At 38.7% G+C, this 20,461-nt stretch overlaps 1 long non-coding RNA gene across 1 annotated transcript in view; it reads right to left on the reverse strand.

Moving 5' to 3' along the window:
- Nucleotides 1-1,156: 1,156 nt before the first annotated feature.
- Nucleotides 1,157-20,461, reverse strand: part of LOC132537518 (uncharacterized) — a 171,815-nt gene continuing 152,510 nt past the window's right edge. The window contains exon 2 of the long non-coding RNA XR_009548984.1: nt 1,157-1,365. This is a non-coding gene — a long non-coding RNA (uncharacterized LOC132537518). The remainder of the gene's footprint in view (nt 1,366-20,461) is intronic.

Here is a 20,461-nt window from a genome sequence, read left to right on the forward strand (position 1 = left end):
TAGGGGGAAAGCCTTATGAGTGATGAAGCAGGATTACAGGTATCTCTCTGTTTCTTTCTCTCTCTACCTCCTCTTACCCCCTTCTCAATTTCTCTCTCTTTATCAAAAAATAAAAAAGTAAATATATGATAAAATTTTAAAAAAGAAAATTACTTTAAAAAACATTAATCATACAGCTAGGATTTGTGGAGTAATGTGAAAAATGTATACTACAATAATTCTGATTAAGCTTTTGTGTTCTGAACACACACTCCCTATACTGCTCATTGCCAAGCAGAGTATGGGAGGATTGGTGATTGGGAAAAGAACCAAAAAAAGTCTTTTTGCTTATTGTGGCCCCTTGTGGAATGACAGTGGATAGACATTATATTATCAAACTCCTCCTCTGTCTGGAAGTGCTCAGTCCTCCCCTGTTAAACAGGACAGTCATGAAGTGGGTGAAATGAGGAAGTTATACCTGCAGTTATAGCCAGACACCAGCTTATCCAGGATGGGGGGTTGGGGGGGCAGAAGATTATGAGCACCTAATGCTTCTACTTATAAAGCAAGCTTTTGTGTACTATACAGAATGCAATTTAAGCAAAGATACTGAAAGATAAATGGGATTAGTGCAATGAATGACAGCCAAGAATATAACAAGGGAGGGTTTCCCGGAAGATGGCGGACTAAGAAGATGCTAGTGGCTGAGCTCTGATCCCATCTCCTGGAAACGGTAGGATTTTCTGCCTTTAGCAGGCCAGCCAATAAGGGGTCCTAGTGGTAACACCAAGGAGGTGACTATAACTTAATTTGGGTTAAGAATTAGAGTAGGGAAAAAAGGGGAAAATTTTTTTTCTTCCTTTTAATTTTCAAGCATACCTCCTTCCCCACCCCCCCCTTCACTGCACCCCCCCCATAACCAGTCCCTGGGGACCAGCTCCTAGCAGGATCCCCTGCTAGGAGCTCCTTTTCTTTACCAAATTCCTGTCCAACCAGGGAGTATCATTAATTCTAAGTCTATACCCTTCTGAAACCTCTGGCCTTTTTTCTTTCTAAATAGCCAACCCCCCCACCTCACCCCACATAGCTAATTAAATAATTAAAAATAAATACATTAAAAAAAACCTTTCCTTTCACTGCCCTTTTATGACTGTTCTTTTTCTATTTTCTCTCTCTCTCTTTCTTTTTTTTTATTTTTCTTTTTCTCATTCTTGTCATCCTTTCTTCCTTAATCCTACAGCTTCCAAAGTCACAGCCCCCAGCCCCCACACCACCAAACAGTGTGCTTTTTTGAATTCACTGATACACATTTGGGAATTTCCTTTCACTGCTTTTTAATTACAGCTCTTTTTCTTATCTTTTCCCTTTTCTCTCTCTTGTCTCTCTCTCTCTCTCTTTTTTTTTAAATCTTGTCATACACTTCTTCCATATTCTTTGCCTTTCTGAATTTGTGAATTATTTTGGGGAAGAAATCGGACTCAGAGTGGACTCTCTATGTGTGTATCTCTGCTCTAGTTCCCCTCTTGTTACCCCTAGAATATACACTGGATATTAGATTTGCATAACTGTCTATTCTTGCTATCCTTTCTTTCTTTTCTCTTTCTTCACTGGGATTTGGTTACTATTTTTTCATGTACTGGATAAATTGTTTGGCTAACTGGTAACGATTAAACTACTTCAATACTTGCTTCAGTTGCTACTGTAATTCCTGAGGTTGGTGAGTGCAATTGTCATAAAGGTATTTAGTACAGTGTTACTTGTACTCAAGACACAACAACTGAGGAACAACAGAGCATAAAAAAAAAGAAACACATAAATAAAAAAAATGGGTAGATCAAAAATAAATAAAACTGCTACTCCAATGAATGAAGACAAGAGCCCAGAAGAAACTACAAATCAGCCAGAAGTAACCATAGATAAGAAAACTATGCAAGCAATAATAAACTTATTAATCACAGAAATGAAAACAACATTGGAGGAAAGGAATGGCAGTATTAGGGAAAGAACAGTTGAGACACCCAAGGAAAATACTGATTATCTTGAGGCAATTAGAGAACTGAAAGCAGAAATAGCTGTAATTGAAGAAAGAAGCTGAGGGAAGGGAAAGCAGACTAACAGAAGCAGAAAACAGAATTAGTCAGACAGAGGATGAGTTAGAGAAAACTAAGAAAGAGGTAAAAGAGCTCAAAATGAGATTGAGAGACACTGAAAACAACAACAGAGACATATGGGATGATCTCAAAAGAAGTAACATTCATATAATTGGCCTGCCAGAGGAAGAAAGAGAGGAAGGGGAAGGAAACATTGTAGAGGAAATAATAGAAGACAACTTCCCAGACCTGAACAACAGAAAGGACATCAAGATTCAAGAGGCCCAGAGAGTTCCAAACAGAATCAACCCAGACCTGAAGACACCAAGACACATCATAGTCACAATGAGAAGAAGTAAGGATAAAGAAAAGATCCTAAAGGCTGCAAGAGAGAAATGAAAAGTCACATACAGGGGAAAACCCATGAAACTATCAACAGACTTCTCCACTCAAACTCTAAAAACCAAAAGAGAATAGCAACATATTTATTGAGCCCTGAATGAAAAAGAGTTTCAACCAAGGATAATATAACCTGACAGACTTTCATTCAAATTAGATGGAGGGATCAAAACCTTCTTAGACAGAAAACAGTTAAAGGAGGCAACCATCACCAAGCCTGCCCTAAAAGAGGTTCTAAAAGACCTCTTATGAACAAGAAAATAACTATAATACTGGGAATATAGCAGAGCAAATAAAAATTGTTGAATAATGGCACTACAATACATTAAATCCATAATATCATTAAATGTCAATGGCTTAAACTCACCCATCAAAAGGCACAGAGTGGAAGGTTGTATCAGAAAATATAACCCAACCATATGCTGCTTGCAAGAATCCCACTTGACCCAACAAGATATATACAGACTTAAAGTGAAAGGAAGGAAAGGTATCATACAGGCTAATGGACCACAAAAAAAGGCAGGAACAGCCATTCGCATCTCTGGCATAATAAATTTTAAATTCAATAAAGTAATAAAAGATAGGCAAGGTCATTACATAATGATTAGAGTATCAATCAGCCAAGAAGACTGAACAATTATTAACATATATGCACCCAGTGAGGGACCATCTAAATACATCAAGCACCTACGCAAAGAACTTCAAAAATACATCAATAGTAACACAATAATAGTGGAAGACTTTAATACCCCACTCTCACACTTAGACAGATCAAAAAAAGGAGAGAATCAACAAAGAAACAAGAGAATTAAATGAAGAGATGAACTGATTAGAACTCTTGGACATTTTCAGAGTTCTTCACCCTAAAAAACTTGAATACACATTATTTTCAAATACACACTACACATTCTCAAGAATAGACTACATGTGAGGCCACGAAGACAGCATCAACAAATTCAAGAGCATTGATATCATCCCAAGTATCTTCACAAACAACAGTGGAGTAAAGCTAACATGTAACGACAAAAAGAAAATTAATAAAAGACACATAATCCAGAAACTAAACAACATACTCCTTAACAACCACTGGGTCAGAGAGTCACTCAAGCAAGAAATTCAGATATTCCTGGAAACAAATGAAAATGACGACACAACCTACCAAAACATTTGGGACACAGCTAAAACAGTATTGAAAGGGAATCTCATAGCCATACAATTACATATTAAACAATAAGAAAAAGCTCAAATAATGACCTTAATGCACATATTAAGGACTTAGAGGAAGAGGGACAAAGAACCCTAAAGCAACCAGAAGGATGAAAATCACTAAAATTAGAGCAGAAATAAACAACATAAAAAAAAAAAAGAATCATATAAAATATCAAGGAAGTCAAATATTGGTTCTTTGAAAAATTAAACAAGATTGACAAAACCCTAGCCAGACTCACTAAACAAAAAAGGGAGAAGAGTCAAATTAATAGAATTGCAAATTATAGAGGAGATATCACAACTGAAACCACAGAAATCTATAAAAACATGCGGAACTTCTATGAAGAATTATACACAACCAGGCTAGAAAATCTAGAAGAAATGGAAAAATTCCTAGAAACACAAGCCCTTCCAAAACTGAACCAAGAAGAACTCCAAAACCTAAATACACCAGTCACAGACAAAGAAATTGAAACCGTTATTAAGAATCTCCCCAACAACAAAAGTCCTGACCAGATGGATTCACAAATGAATTCTACAAAACCTTCAGGAAACATTTAATACCCATACTTCAAAAGGTTTTCCATAAGATCAAAGAAACAGCAACACTACCTTCCACCATCTATGAAACCCACATAACCCTGATACCAAAAGCAGACAGGGACACAGCAAAAAAGGAAAACTACAGACCAATATCTCTGATGAACATAGATTCCAAAATATTAAACAAGATATTGGCCATCCGGATACAGCAACATATCAAAATGATTGTTCATCACGACCAAGTGGGATTCATCCCAGGAATGCAAGGCTGGTTCAACATCCGTAAGTCAATCAATGTCATTCACCACATCAATAAAAGCAAAGCCAAAAACCACATGATTATCTCAACAGATGCAGAGAAAGCCTTTGACAAAATCCAACACCCATTCATGCTCAAAACTCTACAAAAAATAGGAATAGATGGGAAATTCCTCAAGATAGTGGAGTCTATATATAGCTATAGACCTACAGCTAACATCATACTCAATGGACAGAAGCTGAAAGCATTCCCCCTCAGATCGGGGACTAGACAGGGCTGTCCACTGTCACCGTTACTCTTCAACATAGTATTGGAAGTTCTTGTCATAGCACTCAGGCAAGAGAAAGAAATCAAAGGAATACAGATTGGAAGGGAAGAAGTCAAGCTCTCACTATTTGCAGATAATATGATAGTATACATAGAAAAACCTAAAGAATCCAGCAGAAAATTACTGGAAGTTATTAGGCAATATAGCAAGGTATCAGGCTACAAAATCAATGTACAAAAATCAGTGGCATTTCTTTATGCCCACACTAAATCTGAAGATGAAGAAATGCAGAAATCACTACCACTTAAAGTTTCAGCAAAATCAATTCAATACCTAGGAATAAAGTTGACCAAAGAAGTGAAAGACTTGTATGCTAAAAACTATGAGTAGCTACTCAAGGAAATAGAAACTGATACCAAGAAATGGAAACACATTCCAGGCTCATGGATTGGAAGAATAAATATCACCAAAATGATCATTCTCCCCAGAGCCATATACAAATTTAATGCAATACCCATCAAAGTTCCAGCAAGCTTCTTTAAGAGAATAGAACAAACACTACAATCATTTATCTGGAACCTGAAAACACCTAGAATTGCCAAAACCATCTTGAGGAAAAGAAACAGAAATGGAGGCATCACACTCCCAGACCTTAAGCTATATTATAGAGCCATCATCATCAAAACAGCATGGTACTGGAACAAAAATAGAAAACTATGAGTGGAACAGTGGAACAGAATTGAAACAGAATTGAGAGCCCAGCCGGCCCTGTAAGAGGTTTTAAAAGACCTCTTTTAAACAAGAACATCACTATAATACTTGCAACATATAAGAGCAAACAAAAAATTTTTTTTGAACAATGGCACTAGAGTACATTAAATCCATAATATCAATAAACGTCAATGGCTTAAACTCACCCATCAAAAGGCACAGGGTGGGGGGATGGATCAGAAAACATAACCCAACCATATGCTGCTAGCAAGAATCCCATCTGTCACAACAAGATAAACACAGACTTAAAATGAAAGGATGGAAAACTATCACACAGACTAACAGACCACAAAAAAGGGCAGGAAAAGCCATTCTCATCTCAGACACAATAGATTTTAAATTAAATAAAGTAATAAAAGATAGGCAAGGATATTACATAATGATTAGAGGATCAATCAGCCAAGAAGACTTAACAATTATTAACATCTATGCACCCAATGAGGGACCATCTAAATACATTAAGCACCTACTGAAAGAATTTCAAAAATACATCAATAGTAATACAATAATAGTGGGAGACTTCCCACTCTCACACTTAGACAGATTAACAAAGCAGAGAACCAATAAAGATACAAGAGAAATGAATGAAGAGATAGACAGACTAGAACTCTTGGACATTTTCAGACTCCTCCACCCCAAAAAACTGGAATACACCTTCTTTTCAAATCCACATAACACATACTCAAGGATAGACCACATGTTAGGCCACAAAGACAGCATCAATAAATTCAAGAGCATTGAAATCATCCCAAGTATCTTGTCAGACCACAGTGGAGTAAAACTAACATTTAACAACAAACAGAAAATTATTAAAAGACACAGAATTTGGAAACAAAACAACATACTCCTTAAGAACCACTGGGTCAGAGACTCACTCAAGCAGGAAATTCAAATGTTCCTGGAAACAAATGAAAATGAAGATGCAACCTATCAAAATATTTGGGACACAGCTAAAGCAGTACTGAGAGGGAAATTTATAGCCATGCAATCACATATTAAACACCAAGAAGAAGCTCAAATGAACAACCTTACTGCACACCTCAAGGACTTAGAGGAAGAGGAACAAAGGAACCCTAAAGCATCCAGAAGGACAGAAATCACTAAAGTTAGAGCAGAAATAAACCACATCGAAAATAAAAGAACCATACAAAAGATCAATGAAGCCAAATGTTGGTTTTTTGAAAGATTAAACAAAATTGACAACCCCCTAGCCAGACTCACCAAACAAAAAAGAGAGAAGACTCAAATTAATAGAATTGTAAACGATGGAGGAGATACCACAAATGACACCACAGAAATCCAGAGAATCCTGTGAAAATTCTATAAAGAACTATATGCCACCAAGCTAGAGAATCTGGAAGAAATGGAACAATTCCTAGAAGCATATGCCCTTCCAAAACTGAACCAAGAAGAACTACAAAATCTAAATGCACCAATCACAGACAATGAAATTGAAACCGTTATTAAGAATCTCCCCAACAACAAAAGTCCTGGACCAGATGGCTTCACAAATGAATTCTACAAAACTTTCAGGAAACAGTTAATACCCATACTTCTTAAGCTATTCCATAAGATTGAAGAAACAGGAACACTCCCTTCCACCTTCTATGAAGCCAACATCACCCTGATACCACAATCTGATAGGGACACAACAAAAAAGGAAACATACAGACCAATATCTCTGATGAACATAGATGCCAAAAAATTAAACAAGATCTTGGCCACCCTGATACAGCAACATATCAAAAAGATTGTTCATCATGACCAAGTGGGATTCATCCCAGGAATGCAAGGCTGGTTCAACATCCATAAGTCAATCAATGTCATTCACCACATCAATAAAAGCAAAGCCAAAAACCACATGATTATCTCAATAGATGCAGAGAAAGCCTTTGACAAAATCCAACACACATTCATGCTCAAAACCCTACAAAAAATGGGAATAGATGGTAAATTGCTCAAGATAGTGGAGTCTATGTATAGCAAACCTACAGCCAACATCATACTCAATGGACAGAAGCTGAAAGCATTCCCCCAGATCGGGGACTATACAGGGCTGTCCACTGTCACCGTTACTCTTCAACATAGTATTGGAAGTTCTTGTCATAGCACTTAGGCAAGAGAAAGAAATCAAAGGAATACAGATTGGAAGGGAAGAAGTCAAGCTCTCACTATTTGCAGATGATATGATAGTATACATAGAAAGACCTAAAGAACCCAGCAGAAAATTACTGGAAGTTATTAGGCAATATAGCAAGGTATCAGGATACAAAATCAATGTACAAAAATTAGTAGAATTTCTTTATGCAAACAATAAATCTGAAGAAGAAGACATCCAGAAATCACTCCCATTTACTGTTTCAGTCAAATCAATCAAATACCTAGGAATAAAGTTCACCAAAGAAGTGAAAGACTTGTATGCTGAAAACTATGAATCGCTACTCAAGGAAATAGAAACTGATACCAAGAAATGGAAAGATATCCCATGCTCATGGATTGGAAGAATAAATATCATCAAAATGAATATTCTCCCCAGAGCCATATACAAATTTAATGCAATACCCATCAAAGTTCCACCAAGATTCTTTAAGAGAATAGAACAAACACTACAATCATTTATCTGGAACCTGAAAACACCTAGAATTGCCAAAACCATCTTGAGGAAAAGAAACAGAAATGGAGGCATCACACTCCCAGACCTTAAACTATATTATAAAGCCATCATCATCAAAACAGCATGGTACTGGAACAAAAATAGGCACACAGACCAGTGGAACAGAATTGAAAGCCCAGAAATAAATCCCCACACCTATGGACATCTAATCTTTGATAAGGGGGCCAGAAGGATTAAATGTAAAAAGGAGGCTCTCTTCAATAAATGGTGCTGGTAAAACTGGGTTGTAACATGCAGAAGACTGAAATTGAACCACTTTATTTCACCAGGAACAAAAATTAATTCCAAATGGATCAAAGACCTAGATGTTAGACCAGAAACAATCAAATACTTAGAGGAAAACATTGGGGTAACACTTTCCCACCTTAACCTCAAGGACATCTTTGATAAGTCAAGCCCAATTGCAAGGAAGACTAAAGCAGAAACAAACCCAATGGGACTACATCAATTTGAAAAGCTTCTGCAAATCCAAAGAAACTATTAAACAAACAGAGAGACCCCTCACAGAATGGGAGAAGATCTTCACATGCCATACATCAGACAAGAAACTAATCACCAAAATATATAAAGAGCTCAGCAAACTTAGCACCAAAAAAGCAAATGACCCCATCCAAAAATGGGCAGAGTATATGAATGAAACATTCACTACAGAGGAGATCCAAAAGGCTAGCAAACATATGAAAAACTGCTCTAGGTCACTGATTGTCAGAGAAATGAAAATTAAGACAACATTGAGATATCACCTCACTCCTGTAAGAATGGCATACATCAAAAAGGACAGCAGCAACAAATGGTGGAGAGGCTGTGGGGACAGAGGAAGCCTCTTGCATTGCTGGTGGGAATGTAAATTGGTACAGCCTCTGTGGAGAGCAGTCTGGAAAACTCTCAGAAGGCTAGACATGGACCTTCCATATGATCCAGTAATTCCTCTCCTGGGTTTATACCCCAAGGACTCCATAACACCCAACCAAAAAGAGGTGTGTACTCCTATGTTCATAGCAGCACAATTCATAATAGCTAAAACCTGGAAGCATCCCAGGTGCCCAACAACAAATGAGTGGCTGAGAAAGCTGTGGTATATATACACAATGGATTACTATGCAGCTATCAAGAACAATGAACCCACCTTCTCTGACCCATCTTGGACAGAGCTAGAAGGAATTATGTTAAGTGAGCTAAGTCAGAAAGATAAAGATGAGTATGAGATGATCCCACTCATCAACAGAAGTTGACTAAGAAGATCTGAAAGGGAAACTAAAAGCAGGAACTGATCAAATTGTAAGTAGGGCACCAAAGTAAAAACCCTGTGGTGAGGGGTAGACATGTAGCTTTCTGGGCCAGTGGGGGGTGGGAGTGGGTGGGAGGGATGGGTCACAGTCTTCTGGTGGTGGGAATGGTGTTTATGTACACTCCTAGCAAAATGTAGACATATAAATCACTAGTTAATTAATATGAGAGGGGGAAAATCAATTGTATGTCTCAAAGTTTTTCAAAACAAACTGAATCTTTTTAAAATATAGGCTGTGTATTTGATATGCGGACTCTCTCAAAAGAACAAGTAGATTAGAAGCATCCAATAGCACAGCTATATACAAGATACTGGATACTGTACAGCAAACCATAATAAAAGGACTTTTCAAAGTTAACCCAATTAACAAATAATGTGATGATAACATTAACTATCGATTGTCTTTTTGAACCCTAAGACAGCAGGAACCTCACATCTCCATTATAGAGCCCCTACTTCCCCCAGTCCTGGAACCCTTGGATAGGGCCCACTTTCCTGTATGCCTCTCCCAATCCATACCAAATAATATTGCATCCGCCGATCACAACCTAACCAACACAACGATTGCCACCTCAACATGCTTCACCTCAGACTGTGTCCAGAGACTTCACGTGTGGAATGACAACCCTTCAGCTTCATTACTCGGGTGAGACCTTTCCTTTTATAGTACACTCTAATTTCATCTCAGGTGGTTCACTTTCTAACAAAGTCCCAAAACCTAGATATACACCAGTTTCTCTGAGAGAGAGCTTATGTTCACACGTATCCATAAACTACTGAAAAATATATACCTGAAAGCAGGATTACACTAGAGTTTGCAGTGAGTACCTCCTTAACACTTCCTCTCCACTATTCCAAGCTTTGGGTCCATGATTGCTCAACAATTGTTTGGCTTCGTATGTTAACTCTCTTTTCAATCACCAGGTTCCAGATGCCATCCAGATGCTGGCCAGGCTTCCCTGGATTGAAGACCCCACCAGTGTGTCCTGGAGCTTAGCTTCCCCAGAGACAAACCCTACTAGGGAAACAGAGAGGCAGACTGGGAGTATGGACCGACCAGTCAACGCCCATGTTCAGCGGGGAAGCAATTACAGAAGCCAGACCTTCTACCTTCTGCAACCCTCAATGACCCTGGGTCCATGCTCCCAGAGGGATAGAGAATGGGAAAGCTATCAGTGGAGGGGGTGGGATATGGAGATTGGGTGGTGGGAATTGTGTGGAGTTGTACCCCTCCTACCCTATGGTTTTGTTAATTAATCCTTTCTTAAATAAAAAAAAAATTTAAAAAAAGAATATAACAAGGACATAGTTTGCCATGAATATGGAAATGTGTTGAGATATAGGGGAATGCTGGAGGCCTTACTGGGTTGACATGTAAAGTAGATGGCAAGGTAAGGCAAAGTAGGGAGATTTAAGTGAATCGTATAACAGCCCAGCACTGCTCACTGTCTCCCCATCCCCTCTTAATTTCTCTCTGTCTCTATCTAATAATAAATGAGTAAAAATAAAGTTAAAATAAGGAGCCAGGTGGTGGTGCACATGGCTAACCACTCACATTATAGTGCACAAGGACCAGGGTCCAAGCTTCTGGTCCCTACTTGCAGGTGGGAAAGCTTCACAAGTGGTGAAGCAGGACTGCAGGTGTCAATCTCTTTCCCTCTCTATCTTCCCCTCCCTGCTCAATTTCTCTTCTCTCTGTCTGTATCCAATAATAAATAAATAAAAATAAAAATAAATTTTAAATAACAGCCTAGAGCTGTAATACTCTACGACTGCTTTCATTTGGTGACAAAACATAAAAAATACCAAGGTAATCTTGAAGTCTACAACTTGGTGAATTTTGAAAAAGTAGCCATTAGTGGGAAAATTAATCCAAAGAAAGACTTGAACGGAACTGAAAGAGACACTCATACATTTCAACTGTAAACATGACCATTAATTTTAAATATTAAATTGTGTGTATGACCATATGCACTTAAGCTATTTCATAATCTTAATCAAATGACATGAACAAATAGGACTGAGTCACCTTTATGTAGATATATATTTGAATTAAATAATGTAATTTAATCTCTTACTTCAAATATTACTAAACAATTGTGTGAGGCTCTGCAAACACTGAGGAACAGGGCATACTGATGGACTCCCTAATGGTAGGTCAAACATCATAGATAATTGTCTCAAAGTTACATAATGCAAGAGAGAGAACATATTGTTTAAGACCATTGGGTCTGGGCCACAATTCCAGTGCTGACTTCTCATTATTTTAGTTGAAGGACTTTTGACAGATTTTCTTTGCATCATTGTTCTTCCTACTACCAAGACAATGGATAACAGGTATGCCCACTACCTGGGTTTGTTCAGAATATATAAGGGACAGTTATATATTGTCAGGTAAGATAATATCAGGTGCTATTATTATCTTATGCCTGGAACACAGAAGCTGTCCTTTGTGTGTCACCATGGTATCATACTAAGGAGAGTCCATATTGAGTTGAGTTGTTTCTTTGTTTGTTTGTTTGTTTTTGTTTGTTTGTTTTTGCCTCCAGGGTTATAATGGGCTCAGTGCTAGCACTACAGATTCACTGCTTCTAGTGGACATTTTTATTGGATAAGACAGAGAGAAATTGAGAGAGGAGGGGACAATAGAGAAGGGGAGTGAAAGATAGACACCTGCAGACCTATTTAAATATTCATGAATCTTTCTCCCTGCAGGTGGAGAGCAGGGAGTTCAAACCGGGATCCTTGCCCAGATCCTTGCGCTTAGAACTATGTGCACTTAGTGCAGCCTGGAATGTTCCTAGTTGTGACTATAGAGGGATGCAGAGGTTACATAGGCTCCTGTGTTGAATATGGGCCCCAGATCAAATGGATGGCATTTATAGTTAACAATGTTTTTGGAAGCTACTCTCTTCCCTGATCTAGCTTTCTAGTCCTTTTTTTAGCTTTGACACCATCTCCACAGACAATAATCTGGGCCCATCTGCATATTAGCTGTCAGGCTCAGGCAAAAACTAATAAAGCCATGAACCCCTTAGAATATGCCTGAAATAGACCTACTAGCTTTTACAAAATGGAGATCCCAAGTCTTCACTGCAATATTCTTGCCTTTAGGTTCATGATTAGTCAACAATTTATTCTGCTTTATATCTTAACTCTTTTTCAGTCACCAGGTTCCAGATGCTACCATGATGCCAACCTGACCTCTCTGGGCCGAAGACCCCACCAATGTGTCCTGAAGCCCCATCTCCCCATATCTCTGCCCCACTAGGGAAAGAGGCAGGGTGAGAGAGATTAGACAGGGGTGAGATTAGTAGGGCTCATTCTCTTACTTCAGGAATCCAAAAGTTCTAGCTGATGCCAGGGCAACTGACAAGACACCCAGCAGAAACTTAATAAGCATTAGCTTTCTTAGTGGATTTGATCACGTATAAGCTACAAGGAAGCAGAAAAAATGACAGTTCAAACTCAGGACTCAGGAAGGATGTTCTGGCAAAGAATAACACTGATCTGTGGGGGCAAGAGGGTGGTGCATCCTATGGAGTGCACACATTACTAGGAGCAATGATCCAGATTTAAGTCCCTGGTCCACATGTGCAGGAGGAAGTTCCCTCAGAGGTGGAGCAGTGCTGCACTCATCTAACCTCCCCATCTCTTACCCTCAATAAAAATAGAAGAAAGAAAGAAAGAAAGAAAGAAAGAAAGAAAGAAAGAAAGAAAGAAAGAAAGAAAGAAAGAAAGGAAGGAAGGGAGGGAGGAAGGAAGAAAGAAAGAAAGAAAGAAAGAAAGAAAGAAAGAAAGAAAGAAAGAAAGAAAGAAAGAAAGAAAGAAAGAAAGAAAAGGAGAAGGAGATGGAGGGAGAAAATGACCTTGGGGACAGTGAAAATATGCAGAGACCATGTTTCAGCAATAACCCTGGTGGCAGGAGAAAGAGGGGGCAGGGAGAGAAAGAGATGAGAAGGAAGGAAGGAAGAAAGGAAGGAAGGAAGGGAGGGAGGAAGGAAGGAAGGAAAGGAGAGAAGGTGGGAGGAAGGAGGGAGAGGGGGTAAGGGAAATCTAATTTGTGAAGAAAATAAACTTCTAGGTAGATGGGACATGGTAAGAATGCTGCCTAGAAGCTAGCCTCAGACAGGAGGACCAACCTGTTGGTGTCACACACTATTAAACATGCAGGGAATCAAGTTGTCCCTTTAGAAAAAGAAAGGGAGATACTTTCCAGGGCAGGTAGCCCCCAAAGTCATGAAAATTTGAGTCTTTGAGCTGGAATTACCTCAGATGTCTCACTCTGAGACTTTCTAAGATCAAAGTGGGAACATATCTTATTTTGTAGTCACACCTTCCACAGCCCCCTTTGTGAGGAACTTCTATGATGGGGAAAAGGAAGAGACATTTTCCCTCCCTGAACAACCAGAACAGCACAGAGGGAATCTTCCAAGGTAGATGACACCTCAAATCACAGGAAGGCCTGAAAATGTCAACCGACTCAAACCTGCTCGCACTCCAGGATATATATACAATTATTTTTAAATCCATGCTCAGTCTTAAAAGAGTCTGGGGAGTTTGGGGATTTGTGGAAAATTTCCAGTGTCAGTGCCTCATTAATTTATGAAATTTAAACAATAATAAATCTCTAGTTTTAGACGATGTCATAGAGGAATTAGAAGCAAGAGAAGAAGGAGCAACTATAATAGTAAGTCGCTCAAATATGGAAACATACAGTGACTCAATGATAAGAGTATCTCAGAGAATCTATATCAGCACTTCCATTAAGCACTGCAGTGTGTTGTGTTGGTAGTTGCCACTTTAGAATAGTTTTATATTTACAAAAAAGAGATGAAGGAAGAAATATATACATACATATATATGCATATATATGTGTGTGTGTGTGTTTGTGTAGAGAGAGAGGAGAGAGAGACAGAGAGAGAGAGAGAGAGAAAGGATGGAAAGAAATAGCACATATTATAGACACATTTATCCTACTGCAAATGTCTTACTTTTGTATATATAGTATATGTATAGTTACTACATTCTATTTGTAAGACTAAAGTATATATTGATCCAATTGTCCCACTGTTATTAATCACAGTGCATATTTGATTTCTATTTCTTTCTTTCTTATTTATTTATTTTGCCTCCAGGGTTATGGCTGGGGACTTGGGATTGGCATTATGAATCCACTGGTTCTGGCAGACAGTTTTTCCACTTTTTTTATTGGATAGGACAGAGAGAATTTAAGAGAGGAGGGGAAGACAGAGAGGGGGAGAGAAAGATAGACACTTGCAGACCTGCTTCACAGTCTATGAAGCGACGCCCCTGCAGGTGGGAGCCAGGGGCTCGAACCAGGATCCTTGAGCAGGTCCTTGCACTTCCTACTATGTGAGCTTAACCCAGTTTGCTTCTGCCCAGCCCCCCTTTTTTATATTTTTAATTATATTTATTGAATAGAGACAGCCAGAAATAGAGAGGGAAGTGGGCAGTAGAGAGGACAAGAGCTAGAGAGATACCTGCAGCCCTGTTTCATCACTTGCAAAGTTTTCCCCCTATAGGTGGAGACCAGAGGCTTGAACCTAAGTCCTTGTGTACTGTAACATGTATGCTCAATCAGGTGCACCACCACCCACTCCTCATTTGTTTCTTTAATCTTCTCCTCAATCTTTTATCCACAACATCATGCAGGAGAACAGATGGTGTTGATCTTCACTGTACCTTTAGTGGCAGTTCACCAGCCATCCTTCGTGGGAATTTTTTTTTTTTTCCATTATGAGGATCACCCTTGAGATATTTTGTGACTTAGACATCACTTAAAACTTAGGAGATTTTTTTTTTCTCATCATTAGAAGAAAGTCATGGTTTCCTTTCAAAGGAAAAATGACAGTGGGAGTGTAAATATCACCACACCTCATCCAAAATATGAAATGAACCTATCCTGTGGAACACAGCCTGTTACTGCTGGTGCTGACCTTGTTCAGAGATTGTGGAGGGGTTTCTGGTTTCTGCACTCAAGGTTTTGTCTCTGATCTTCCTTTCTGCACTGCAGTTGTAAGAGGGGAGCCATGTGACAGCACACTCAATTTCCTCCTTAAAAAAGGAGTGATGAGTGCCATCAATGGATGGCAGAGGTCAGCTGTAGATAGAATGGTATCTGTTCTGTGTCCATGGACGTCAGGCATAGAATGTCAGCCCTTCACTCTCACTACTCCAGTGAGACCTTTCCTTTCATGGTATTCTCTAATTCCATTCCAGGATGTTCACTTCCTAACAAAGTCCCAAAACCTAGATATAGACAGGTCCCTTAAGATAGAGAATATGCTTACATGTATCCATTAAAGCAAAATACATACCTGAAAGCCAAAATCCACAATAGTCTGTAGTGAGTTAGTATAAAGTTCAAATTGAAATAGTGTCTACTTAGACTTAGATACCCTCCTCACCCACTTCCCATTACAATTCTCTCACTCACTCCAAAACTAACCTTATCGAAGCAAGAACTGCAAAAGCCGAATAAGGTCAAGAGACTGGCATACTTTAATGATGACTTGTTAGTCACTATCAGGCCACCCCATCATCTGGGGCCCTAACTGGGGAGTCCTGAGATGGGCCTAGACCTCGAATAAATTCCTCTCTCCATTCTCACCAGTCATCTATATCAGGAACAACAAAACAGGCCCCTTTGTGGACCAACATAGGACTTTGCCCTCAACTTAGATCAACAATAGTAGAGAATGTTCCATACTCCGAAGGGAGGGTGGACAACATACTCTGTGCTATACTTGAGGAAGATGGGTCCTGATATTGGGGCAGCTTGGAACATTCCTACTTATGACCACAGAACATGAGCTCAGATCTACAGTGATGCAGAGGTCACATAGGCTCCTAAGCTAAATATAGGCCCAGATCACATCAAATTGATGGGTATTACAATCAACAATATTTATACCCCCTTCCCATATTTGGGAGCTACTCTCTTCCCTGATCCAGCTTTCTGTCCCTTTTCCAGCCATGACATTATCTCCCCAGATAATAATTAATATCTACTTGCATATCAGATTTCAGGCTCAGGCAAAAAAGAAAAACACTAGTATAGCCAAAGGCCCTTTGAATATAACTAAAATATGCCTAATAGCTATCTACAAAAGAGAGACACACACCCCCAACTGTTCACCTGCACTATTCCAGCCTTTAGGTCCATGATTGGTCAGCACTTTGGCTTTGTATATTAACTCTATTTTCAACCACCAAGTTCCAGATGCTAGCAGGATGCCAAACAGACTTCCCTGGACAGACAACCCCACCAATGTGTCCTGGAGCTCCACTTCCCCTGAGCCCTTCCCCACTAGGGAAAGAGAGAGGCATGTTGGGAGTATGGATCAACCTGTCACCGCCCATGTTCAGCAGGAAAACAATTACAGAAGCCAGACCTTCCACCTTCTGCATCCCACAATGACCTTGGGTCCATACTCCTAGAAGGTTAAAGAATAGGAAAGCTATCAGTGGAGGGGATGGGATACAGAGTTCTGGTGGTAGGAACTGTATGGAGTTGTACCCCTCTTATCTTATGGTTTTGTCAATGTTTCATTTTCATAAATAAACAATTAAAAAAAATCAAAATAATGGTGTCTTTTTTGCAGTATAGAAAAGAACATCTCTAAACTGTTAAATCCCATAGTGAAGAGAGAGAGAAAGAGAGTCTTAGAGTACTGAAAATGAGATTAATATCATCGCTTGAGAGGACAGGACACATAAACAAAAATCTAGAAGCACAGTTAGTGATAATTAAATCACAAAGAGATGCAGTTCCTTAGAAACTGAGTGAACTTAATGGCTAGTACATTGTGTTTTGAAAACCTTCTGACCCCATCCCTATTTCAGGGGTCTAATTTCAAACTAATCCAGAGTAACCTTACCAGGTACACCAGGAAACTTCCTGTCAACAGTATTTTCAAGTGGCTTCTTTTTGTTTGATGACGCAGACAATGATTAAAAGCCCTTCATTTTTTCCAGATATTTCCAAGTGAAAGATTAAATACTCTCTGCCCCTCTCTTTTTCGCCTGGGTTGAGTTTTGATGAGATATTCTTCTTCCTGCCATTGTTTACAATGTAGCCCTTATTCTAGGATGTCAAGCTTCTCAAATTCCATTTTGGATTCACTAGGGAACTTACTCCAGATCCAGTTTTTCTGGTGAGAGAACCAGAGACACCAATCTAAGAAATACTACCCTAAGGAATTCTGCCGATAATTAACCTCACACACTATACGCTTTTACAACCTGAAGGCTGGGATTTGTCAACATCCCTCTGGAGTTTGTCTGCCTAGTGAAGTTTTAAAGCAAGAGTGACATTTACTTATGGATAAAAATGGCTTAGAGGAAGTCGGAGCTTTGAAGTTCAAACAAGTATGTGATTACTTGCTAGTAAGAAACCCACATCTATCAGTTTCTCTACTACTGTGAACCTGGAGTAACTTTTAGTTCTGAGTCCAGAAGTGTGTTGGTACCTTTCAGTCAACAATACAATCAGGAGTCTAATGGTAGAGACCACGGGATTCTGTTTTATACTTTACTGAGGACAGGGGAGGTAATGGTTTACCATATACTTGATGACACCTATGTACAGCCTCTCATCTCCCCATGACAAGTGTCTGAAGATATTCACTCTCCCAATACCCCCTCCCATCCTCTTTCAACACCAGGACCCCAATGTCCTGCCATCTATCCCTTCTCCTCCTTCCATAGAGCCCTTTAGTCCTTGGTGCAATATACCACATCCATGCCAAGGTTCACTTCTGTTTTTCCTTTACTGTCTTTATTTCTTAAGTTCCCCTATGAGTGAAATCTTAATACATATTTTATGGATATCCAGCTAGGTGATGTGTTTATAGTGACAGAGTTATCAATCTGGATTTGAAGCCACATATCCTGGTGCTTTTTTTAATCTTCATTTTTTTCAGGGTAATGCATTAAAGAGCCCCATAAATATATATATATATATATGTGTGTGTGTGTGTGTGTGTGTGTGTGTATATATATATAATTTATTTACAAAACTAAATGTCATTTCAAAATGGTACATCATAGCATTTGCATCTATTTATTTCCTAAGAATGTGGTAGTATATATTATGCAGAATGAAACTGAGAGGGGAAGAAGATAGTGAGAGAGACAGAGAGATACCAGCAGCCCTGCTCCACTGCTTTCCTGCAGGTGGGGAGTGGGGGTTGAACTAGATCTTTGTGCATGGTACTGTGTGTTCTGGACCAAGTGCACCACTGTACACCTATAAAGACATGGGCAATATTAGGGATGTAGTTTCTAAACTCACATTTCAGTAAAAGTGTCCATAGGCACAATTACAATTTTCTCAGGTTTGAAAGATCCACAGAGATGAACATAGGCAAAGGGACTCGGAGGCTCCTGAATGACCAGATGGCTTAAAAGAGATCAGGAATACTATTTGCTTCCATGTTTTGGCATTACAGTGAACACTCATTGCTAATTCCTCAATGGCTATAATATTTCAAACACTGCTGCCCTTTTTAGGCCATTAATAAAGAATAAGCAGTGAGTCTGAGCAGTGGTGTATAACGTAGAGTACACCTTACCCCATTCTCACCTCCTGCAGGAAAATTTCACTGGTAATAATTTAAAATTCCTGACTAAATGCCACCATCTTCCTTTGACATAAATTGCAATATCTAAATCTACTAAACATCTTCAGAGATTATAGAAGAACTTTCTGCATTATCTGTTAAGGATAAAAATGCATTTATCAACACTATTCTTTCACGTTACAAAGCCTCTTAATATTTTCTTCATAAACTTTAGAACCAGAGAGTGTACCCCTCACTATTACTCCTTTAATAATGATATTATGTACAAATAACTTTATTTTTGAGGTGGGGGAGGTCAAACTTTATATTATCAATGTCATTTCTGTCCTGTAATCTCTGACATTACAACATTAAAAGTAAGTTTTCAAAAAAAAAGGCACCAGAACATAATGGCAGAGGATCTAGTGGGTATTATTTATATTGTAGTTGGAAAACTGAGAAATGTTATGCATGTACAAACTATTGCCTTTACTTTTACCTGTAAAACATTAATTCCCCAATAAAGAAATAAAGAAGTACCAGATTTGGAGACTCTGGATCTATTTTAGCTTTCAAAACTTGATTGGAGATCAATTGACATAATTTTAGCCCTAAATAGTTTACAATCCTTTCCTAATTTTCATTCTCAGACAAAGATATCTTCAGATGGATTTAATAAGCCTTAACAACGAGTTCCATGGAAACACTGCATTTGCTTATCTTTTGGCAAAAAAATTATTGCAAAATATTTACAAATGTTTAAATTTTCTTGAATATTTATTTATTTATTTATTTATATTTATGAGAGGAGAGAGAACCAGAGAATCACTTAGGTACAGCAGTGCCTAGTAATGAATTCCTATCTGAGAGTTCAATGCCTTGTTAATTCTGCCACCCATCAAGATAAATATTACAACTATTTTTTAATTCATTATGATGGCTTTCAAGTCAGCTTCCTTAAAGGCATATTCTTGCATGAGGTATAGTGTCTGAGTATTAGAGGGTAATATCCATACTAAAGGGACCTCCAGGCTTTGCGCCAGGAAATGAACAAGACATCTCAATTAAAGAGAAAGAAAATGGGGGGAGAGGGTGGCCACAAATTACAATGCACAAGGATTAGGGTTCAAAGTCCCTAGTCCCCACCTGCAAGGGGGAAGTTTCATAAGTAGTGAATCAGTGCTCTAACTGTATCTCCCTATCTTCCACTTCCCTCTCAATTTATCTGTTTCCATCCAAAATAAATGAAGATATTTTAAAAAGAAAAAACTGGACCTACCCTATGACCCTGCATTTCCTTTCCTGGGGATGTATCCTAAGGAACCAAACATACCCATCCAAAAAGATGTGTGTCCATCACACTGACTCTTCCACAGTCAGACGCCACATTTCTT

Source organism: Erinaceus europaeus, chromosome 3 (genome assembly GCF_950295315.1).
Source record: "Erinaceus europaeus chromosome 3, mEriEur2.1, whole genome shotgun sequence".
Classification (NCBI taxonomy): Eukaryota; Metazoa; Chordata; class Mammalia; order Eulipotyphla; family Erinaceidae; genus Erinaceus; species Erinaceus europaeus.